The sequence below is a fragment of the Equus quagga genome, chromosome 5, assembly GCF_021613505.1.
Source record: "Equus quagga isolate Etosha38 chromosome 5, UCLA_HA_Equagga_1.0, whole genome shotgun sequence".
Taxonomy (NCBI): Eukaryota; Metazoa; Chordata; class Mammalia; order Perissodactyla; family Equidae; genus Equus; species Equus quagga.
In genome coordinates this window covers 35,142,422-35,149,760 of record NC_060271.1, presented here as the reverse complement: position 1 = coordinate 35,149,760, position 7,339 = coordinate 35,142,422, and positions in this window count along the sequence as shown.

Sequence of the window (7,339 nt, the reverse complement as noted above, 5' to 3'; positions counted from 1 at the left end):
GTACAGGAAGCGTTGTCGCGGGTGTGGACCAGCTGGAACTCTCACACGCTGCTGCCGGGGATGTAAACGGGCCAGCTTCTTTGGCAAAGTGTTGGCAGTGTCTAGAGAGCCGAACATACACCTTTCCTACCATCCGGCAGTCCCTCTTGTACGTATTCGCCCAACACAAGCACTGGTGTTCTCCCAAAGCCATTCGCTAGCGTGCCCCTGGCAGGACCACTCGTAGGAGCCCCAAAGTGGACGCTCTCCAAATATCTCAGACAACAGATAGACTCTGGCATGTTCCTGCAACGGGCTAGAACGCTACGACGCAATGGGAATGGGCGGATGAACCACAACTACGCACAATAGCGAGTCCAGAAGAACATCACGTAAGAGGAGACCAGGCAACAAGGATGTGTCCTGCAGCATCCCACTCATACAGAAGTGGGTACCTTTCGGGGAGGGGAGTGGTGACCGGCAGGGGACCTGAGGGGGACCTCGGGGAGCTGGTGACGTTCTGTTTCTTGATCGGGGTGCTGGCTACACAGGTGTGTTTACCTGGTGAAAAGATTTCCAGCTGTAGGCTTACGGTTGGTGCTGTTTCCTGTATTTATGTCATACTTCCATAAGAGTTGGTTTTATTCACTTTAAAGTCAAAATTTGGCCACTCACAGCTGGGGCTCAGCTAGCCAGCTCGTTGGCACATTGAAGTGACACCGGCTTGCCCAAACACCCAGTACCTGAGGTTTTAGTGAGAACCTGCTTTCTTTGTCATTAGGGGTGTGTTTTTCTGAGAATGGCATTTTCCTTTTTTCTGTGATTTGGAAAGAGAGAGAGACAGAGGAAAGAGGGAGGGCTCTGTCAGAAATACTTTGTGACGTGGGGTCGGCGGGAGGCTGTGGACACTTCTGGCCGGGGATAGATAAGTGGGTTCTCGTTCCACGTACCCCACACTTTGGGGTTCGCTGACCTGATGTTCTCCACCCCATGTTGCTCACCATCTATCCTTAGAGCCCACCTCGCTATCGGGCATACAGACGTGCTCAATAAATGAACAAGGGCATATAAAATAAGTGAATGAATTGAACAAAGTTTCTGGAGCCTCTGTGATACTGATGACACACCCCCAGTGATGGGGAACTCATCCCTCTGGCAGGAGCCTGCCCCTTGGCGAGCTCCAGCTGTCAGAAGGCTGCTCTGGGATGGAGCCGCCCCCCGCCCTCCATTCTCCTCCTCCACTTTCCTCAACCCCCCTCCAGAATCCACCTCCCCCAGGGGCCTGGGTCCCAGACAGCCCCCCTACACACACCACCTGCCAGAGCCAGGGAAGACGGCTCTGGCATGTGGGTGGGAGAAGGAAGGCAGAGGTGGTTCCAGGACCACGCTGTGCGTTCATTCACTTGCTCACATATTTGTGCATTCAGCAAACCTCTGGGCTTCGGTTCCCCTTCCTGAGCGAGGCACTGAGAACAGAGATGAACGAGAAACCGCTCCTGCCCTCAAGGGGCTGCCAGCTCCGTAGGGATCAGGCCGGCAGGCAGAGGGGCCTGCTCTGTGCCTGGGCTGCCCTGGGAGTCAGGGCCTGGAAACGACAGGCTGGAGGGGAGAGACTCACAAGCTGACGATCCCCAGCCCTACTGCCTGCTGGGTGGTGGGGATAAGAATGATCCTAAGAACAATGACATGCTCTAAGCACTGTGTATTTATTATCTCACCTCATCTTCGGGAGAGACTATTATTACCTTCCGTTCTACAAACGAGGAAGCTGAGAGCTTGCGTCACTTAGCTCAGGACCTACACTGCTAAGAGGTGGGGAAAATGGGATTCAAACCCTTGATAGTCTGAGCTAAGAGCCGCGATGCCTCCATCAGAGTGGAGCATCGGGGAGCGCAGAAGAAGGACACCGACGCTGATCGTGGTAGAGTGTAGGGAAGGCTTCCTGGAGGAGGTGGCCCCACAATCTGCCCAGGAAACCAACCCCTTAACTACAACGAACAACCCCGGGAGCCAGCCTGCTATCAGCCAGCATTGCAGGGAGCCAGATTGCCACCTCTAGTGATGATCCAGGAAGCTGAACAGGAACTTTATAACAGTCGGCCCTAAAGGGCCAGGACTTGGTTAATAACTGACAGCTTCCCTAATTTTTATCCCCACTTCCAGCTTAGGACCAAGCAGAGAACGCCAAACCTGCACCCCCGACCAATCATGTAGGATGCCCCATCCCGCTGGCCCACCTGCAGCTTCTCTGTGTCAGCGGCCTCCTCAGGGTGCGCCTGACGCCCGCCCTTCACCACTGTAGGGCTCTCCCACTTCTGCCTGCCTCAGTCTCCACCAAAGCACAGTGGGGGCGGCTGACTCCCTGCCACAGCAAGCTCAGGATAAGTAGCCTTTGCTTTTCTCCTTTGCTTGGTCTCGCTTATTTCCACAATGCAGAGGAGTTTGCCGGGTGGCACAGTGGGGGGGGGAAGAAGGCAGAGACTACAGTATGTGCAAGGCATAGAGGTGTGAATTAGCCAGCCACGGAGATAACAAGAGATGAGGGCAGTGAGGGTGAGCCAAGAAAACTCCTACTCAGCAGACAATACCCAGTTCAAGAGGTCTCCTCTGCACACACAGTATAATGAATACTTCTGGGGTCTGCAGAGACTAAGTGGACCAGCCAGTGCTCACCTGGGAGCCCCAGGGGCAGCTTGCATCACCAGGTGAAGGTGTTTGGGGGTCAGCAGCCTCATTGTCCAGATGGGGACCCCAAGACCGAAGAGCCCCTCTCTGCTCCTGCCCTCTCTGGGCTGCTTGGAAGCCTCTGCCTCGCCCTGCACCCCAACCCCGGTGCCCCTCTCTCCTCACGAGTCAGCTGCATCCCTCCTCTTGAGCTTCCCTTCCTGGCTGTGTTAACTGGCAGAGCACTCGGATTTAATCAAGGCTGGAGACAGCATGCCCCTGCTGCCACTGCTTGTACTGCCCGAGGCCCAGGATGCTCAGATTAATTCACAGGATGTCACAGACGCTGTTCTGCTGTGTTTGTCATCTTCCCCAGCCAGGTGTGAGGTTTCCCAGGGCCCTGGCCACGGGGTCTCAGTGGCAGGGCCCAGAGGCTCCCCCACCCACCACCTTACCATAAACTTCCCCCAGCTTAGGGAGACAGGCTCAAGCGAGACTCACCAGGCCAGAAGAGGGGCCTTGGGTGGGACCCTTGTTCAAATGTCTGAAGCTGGGATGGGTGGCGAGGTGGGAAGACAGATGCTGGCCTGGGAGGCAGAAGATCCCGGTTGGAGTCTCAGCTCCAGCCCAGGAGAATGAAGCTCGTGACCTCGCCCCCATCAATTCCTTCCTCTTTCCATCTTCATTTCAGCAAGTGTGGTCGGGTCACGCACCATGTGCCAAGGCCTGGGGACGCTGCCGTGAATAAGATGGGTGTCCTGCCTCGGGTAGTCAAGGCTCTCTGGCCTCAGTTTCCTCATCTGCAGAACGCAGATCCTGCCTGGACCACTCCCCAGGGCGGTTGTGAGGATGCTGGCAATTGTTAACGTGGCCGCGATGGGGGAGCAGTGGAAAGGAGACCCAACATAGAGTCAGGAGGTCTGAGTCGAGTCTCCAGCAGCCACCAGCTGGCTGAGGGACTTCAGGCAAATGTCTGCCCCTCCCTGAGCCTGTCTGCTCAGCTGCAAACTGGGGAGAGTACCAGTACTCAAAACAAGAGCTACCCACCAAGTGCTGAGTATGGGCCAGGTACTGTTGTAAGCTCTGGATGAATTCAGGCCACGCTCCCACCTCCCCACCCCCTCCCCCCCCCCCCCCCCCCCCCCCCCCACCCCCCACCCACCCCCACCTCCCACGTAAGCCCCACCCACCATCCCATCTGATGAAAGCAGCTGATGTGCAAGAGGTCTAATAACACGCTCAAGGTCACATGGGGTTGGGAGCCAGAGCCTGGCTCCCAAGCCAGCTCTCGTACCGCATCTCTGAACCGGCCACAAAGTTCTGGGAACACAGGCACTGCAGGGCTCTCTCAGAGCCCTCACAACCGGCTCGGGTTTCTTGCATAAATCTCTTGGTGTGTCTTTTTATGTTTGTTGGTTTGGTGTTTTAAAATCAGACGGGACGCTCTCCCAGGGGAGGGGCTCTGCCTCCCCATCAGACACCTTCCCCAGGGAGGGTGCCATGTCTCCTCCGTCAGAGAGCCCCCCCAAACCAGGGATTGATTCTCCCCACTGTTTGGGGACTTCCCGGGGTGAGGACAAGAGGGGAGCACTGGTTCTCACCCCAGTTTTGCACCTGCCTGCCCTTTACCCCCCCCGCCCCCACCCCAGGTCTCATCTGAGGCCCAGCCATGTCTAGGGACAGCTGGTCTACCTCCTCCGAGGCCCCACCTGCCGGATGACCTTCTCCGGCCTTGGAGAAATGAAACACCCTTTCCTAAATTGCTGCCGCAGTCGGCTGGAGGTGAGAATCCTGGAGCTGGGGCACTGGGGGCTCGAGTGCTGGGAGGTCACTCAGTTCGCCAGGGCGTGTGAAGCTCCCGCCCCGCCTGCCTGCGCCCAGGGGCCGGCTGGCACCTTCCGGCTGGACTTTCCACTTCTGCCAGAGCCGCCAGCTCCCGGATGAAACCCCAGCCTCCCCCTCCCCATGCCCCTCCCATGTGGCCCTCCCAGTTTCCACTTCTACAAAAGCTCAGGCTTGGAAGACTGAGCAAGTCCCACCCCATCAGGCCAGCGACGGCCACTCCCCAAGTGGTGGCCAAGTCCAGCTTTGACCCCAGGATCTCTGACTCCTGGTTCCAAGTCCTGCCTTTGCATATCCTCTTCCCTCTGCCCAGAATGTGCTTCCCCCGGATCTCTGCTCGGCCCCCTCCTTCTCATCCTTCAGGTCTCAGCTCAAACGTCGCCTTCTCTGATCACGTCCTCTCCAGCACCCGCTCCCCAGCAGTTTCCATCCCCTTCCTTGCTTTATTTTCCAAGTGCCCTTGCCCCCAGCTGGCTCACCTTGTCTGCCGGCTCACCTCTGGCTCCGCTTTCGGACTGTCAGCTCCACGAAGGCAGGGCCGGCTGTCCGCTCGCTGCACGTCGTCTTGGTCACAGCGCTGTGTCGGCAGCTGGCACATAGTGGCCCCAGTAAATCTTTGTGGGATGAATGAAGCCCCCCTGCCTAGGACTCGGCCTCTTCTTCTGTGGTGGTGGCAGCAGGGCAACCGGGGGGACCAGCGCTGCGGGCTGCACCGTCCCACTGCCCAGCTGTGGCTGCGGCCGCCTCTGATTAGGCCCCCAATTAGCAGAGAGGCCTTGCAGCCATCAGCTTTCATTAGTCGCTCAGATTTTAGCCGTGAAGTCTGGCTGATGGCCAAGCAGGTGGTCTCCAGAGAGGCCGGTGGAGCAGGCCGCTTGGGAGTTCCCAGAGGTGTGACCGTCCAGCTCTGGCAGAAAGGCTGGGTGGGGAGAGGCAGGGTACAGAAGCTAGGGGCTCAGTGGCTTCCCTGGGGTCCCAGTTGCCCCTGCCGCCTGTCACGGGGCCAGGAGCTCACTCAACCTCTCCCTTCTTGGCCCTAATTCTGGCTCTGCCACCACCATGCTATGCAACCTTGGGCTGGACACTTGCCTTCTCAGAGCCTCAGTCATGGCTGCAAAATTAGGGGATGGGACATTCTTAGGGGTCTCCCAGCTTAGGCATTCAGAGGTTGCATCCACACCTTGTCTGGACATTGCCACCGTCTCCAGGCCTCCTCCCATCACTCCGGCCTCCACACCACAGCCAGGGTCCAAATCGCCCCATGTCCAGGCCTTCACCTCGTCTCCCCTGCTGCCTCGTCTCTTGCCACCATCCCCCCATGCCGCTTCTGCCCTGCCCGCACGACCTCCCTGCATTTGCCCGCTGTCCCCCCACCCTCCCTCTTCTCTGGTGGGCGCCCCCTTATCCTCTGCCCTCAGCCTGTGTGTCACGCTTTCCTCAGCTCCCCAGATCCAGACAGACAGAATCACTCCCTCCCCTGGGCTCTCACGGCCCTTCGTGTCCCATGACAGTTTATCACATTGCTCTTGACCGTTATCTCGATCACATCACAGTCATGACAGCATCCATCTCTGTGTCCCCGGTGCCTGGCAAAGGGCACGGCAGAGGACGATGATGATACTAATAGTAAATATTGATTTGTTAAACCTCTTGTACATGCCAAGCACTATGCTGTGCTCTTTCTGCGAATATTTCATTCAGCCCTCACAATAACCCCATAAAGGAAGGTTCTTTAATTACCCCCATTGTACAAAGGAGGCCAGTGGGGCTCAGAGAAGTTAAGTAATTTACCCAAAGTTGCACAGTAAGTGGATGGTGGAGCTAGGACTTAACTTCCAAAAGTGTGCCCCAGGATATGATCTCCTTTTGAGAATGTTATATGCTTCCCTGTGCTCCAAAGCAGCTAGTTGTTGCCAAAGGGGTTAGAGGAAAATCGGGGGGCGTGATGGAACCTCCCATAGGACAGTTTGGAGATGTGTGGCAAAGCCTTGAAAATGGTCCACCCTCTTTGATGCAGGAATTCTACTTCTAGGAATCTGTTTTGCGGGAGTGGTGTGGTATGCAGACCAGGATTTAATCACAGTGGTGATCTTCACAGCGTTATTTATAACAGGGACCAGAGGAGAACGCTGGCACTCAATATGATGAAGGGTTCTGCAGTCATCACAAACGATGTTTACCGACAGTTTGCAAGAACTCAGGCAGCAAAGGCTAACATTGAATGTTGAGTAAAAAACTCCAGATTCAGGGTGGCAAATAAGCACACAAAAAGATGTTTAATGTCCCCAATCATTAGGGAAATGCAAATTAAGAGAACGCCGAGATAGCTTTACATCCTTATTAGAACAGCTAAAATAAAAAAGTGTGATAACACCAAATGCTGGTGAAGATGAGGAGAAACTGAATCTCTCGTGCATTCCTAGTGGGAACGGGAAATGGTACAGCAGCCACTCTGGAAGATAGTTTGGCAGTCTCTTAAAAAACTAAACAGATGCTTTCTGTCCACCCCAGCAATTGCACTCCTGGGCATTTATCCCAGAGACATGAAAATTGGTGTCCACGCAAAAACCTGGACATCAATGTTCCTTGCAGCTTTATTTGTAACAGCCAAAAGTTGGAAACAACCAAAACGTGCTTTGATAGGTGAATGGTTAAACAAATAGAGGCACGCTCATACCGTGGAATACTCCTCGGAGAGAAAAAGAATGAACTATGGATACATGCAACAACGTGGGTGAATCTTTAGAGAATTAGGCTGAGTTAAAAAAAAAGCCAAACTCAAAAAGTTACATATTATATGATTCCATTTATATAACATCCTTGAAATGACAAAATTATAGAGATGGAGAACAAA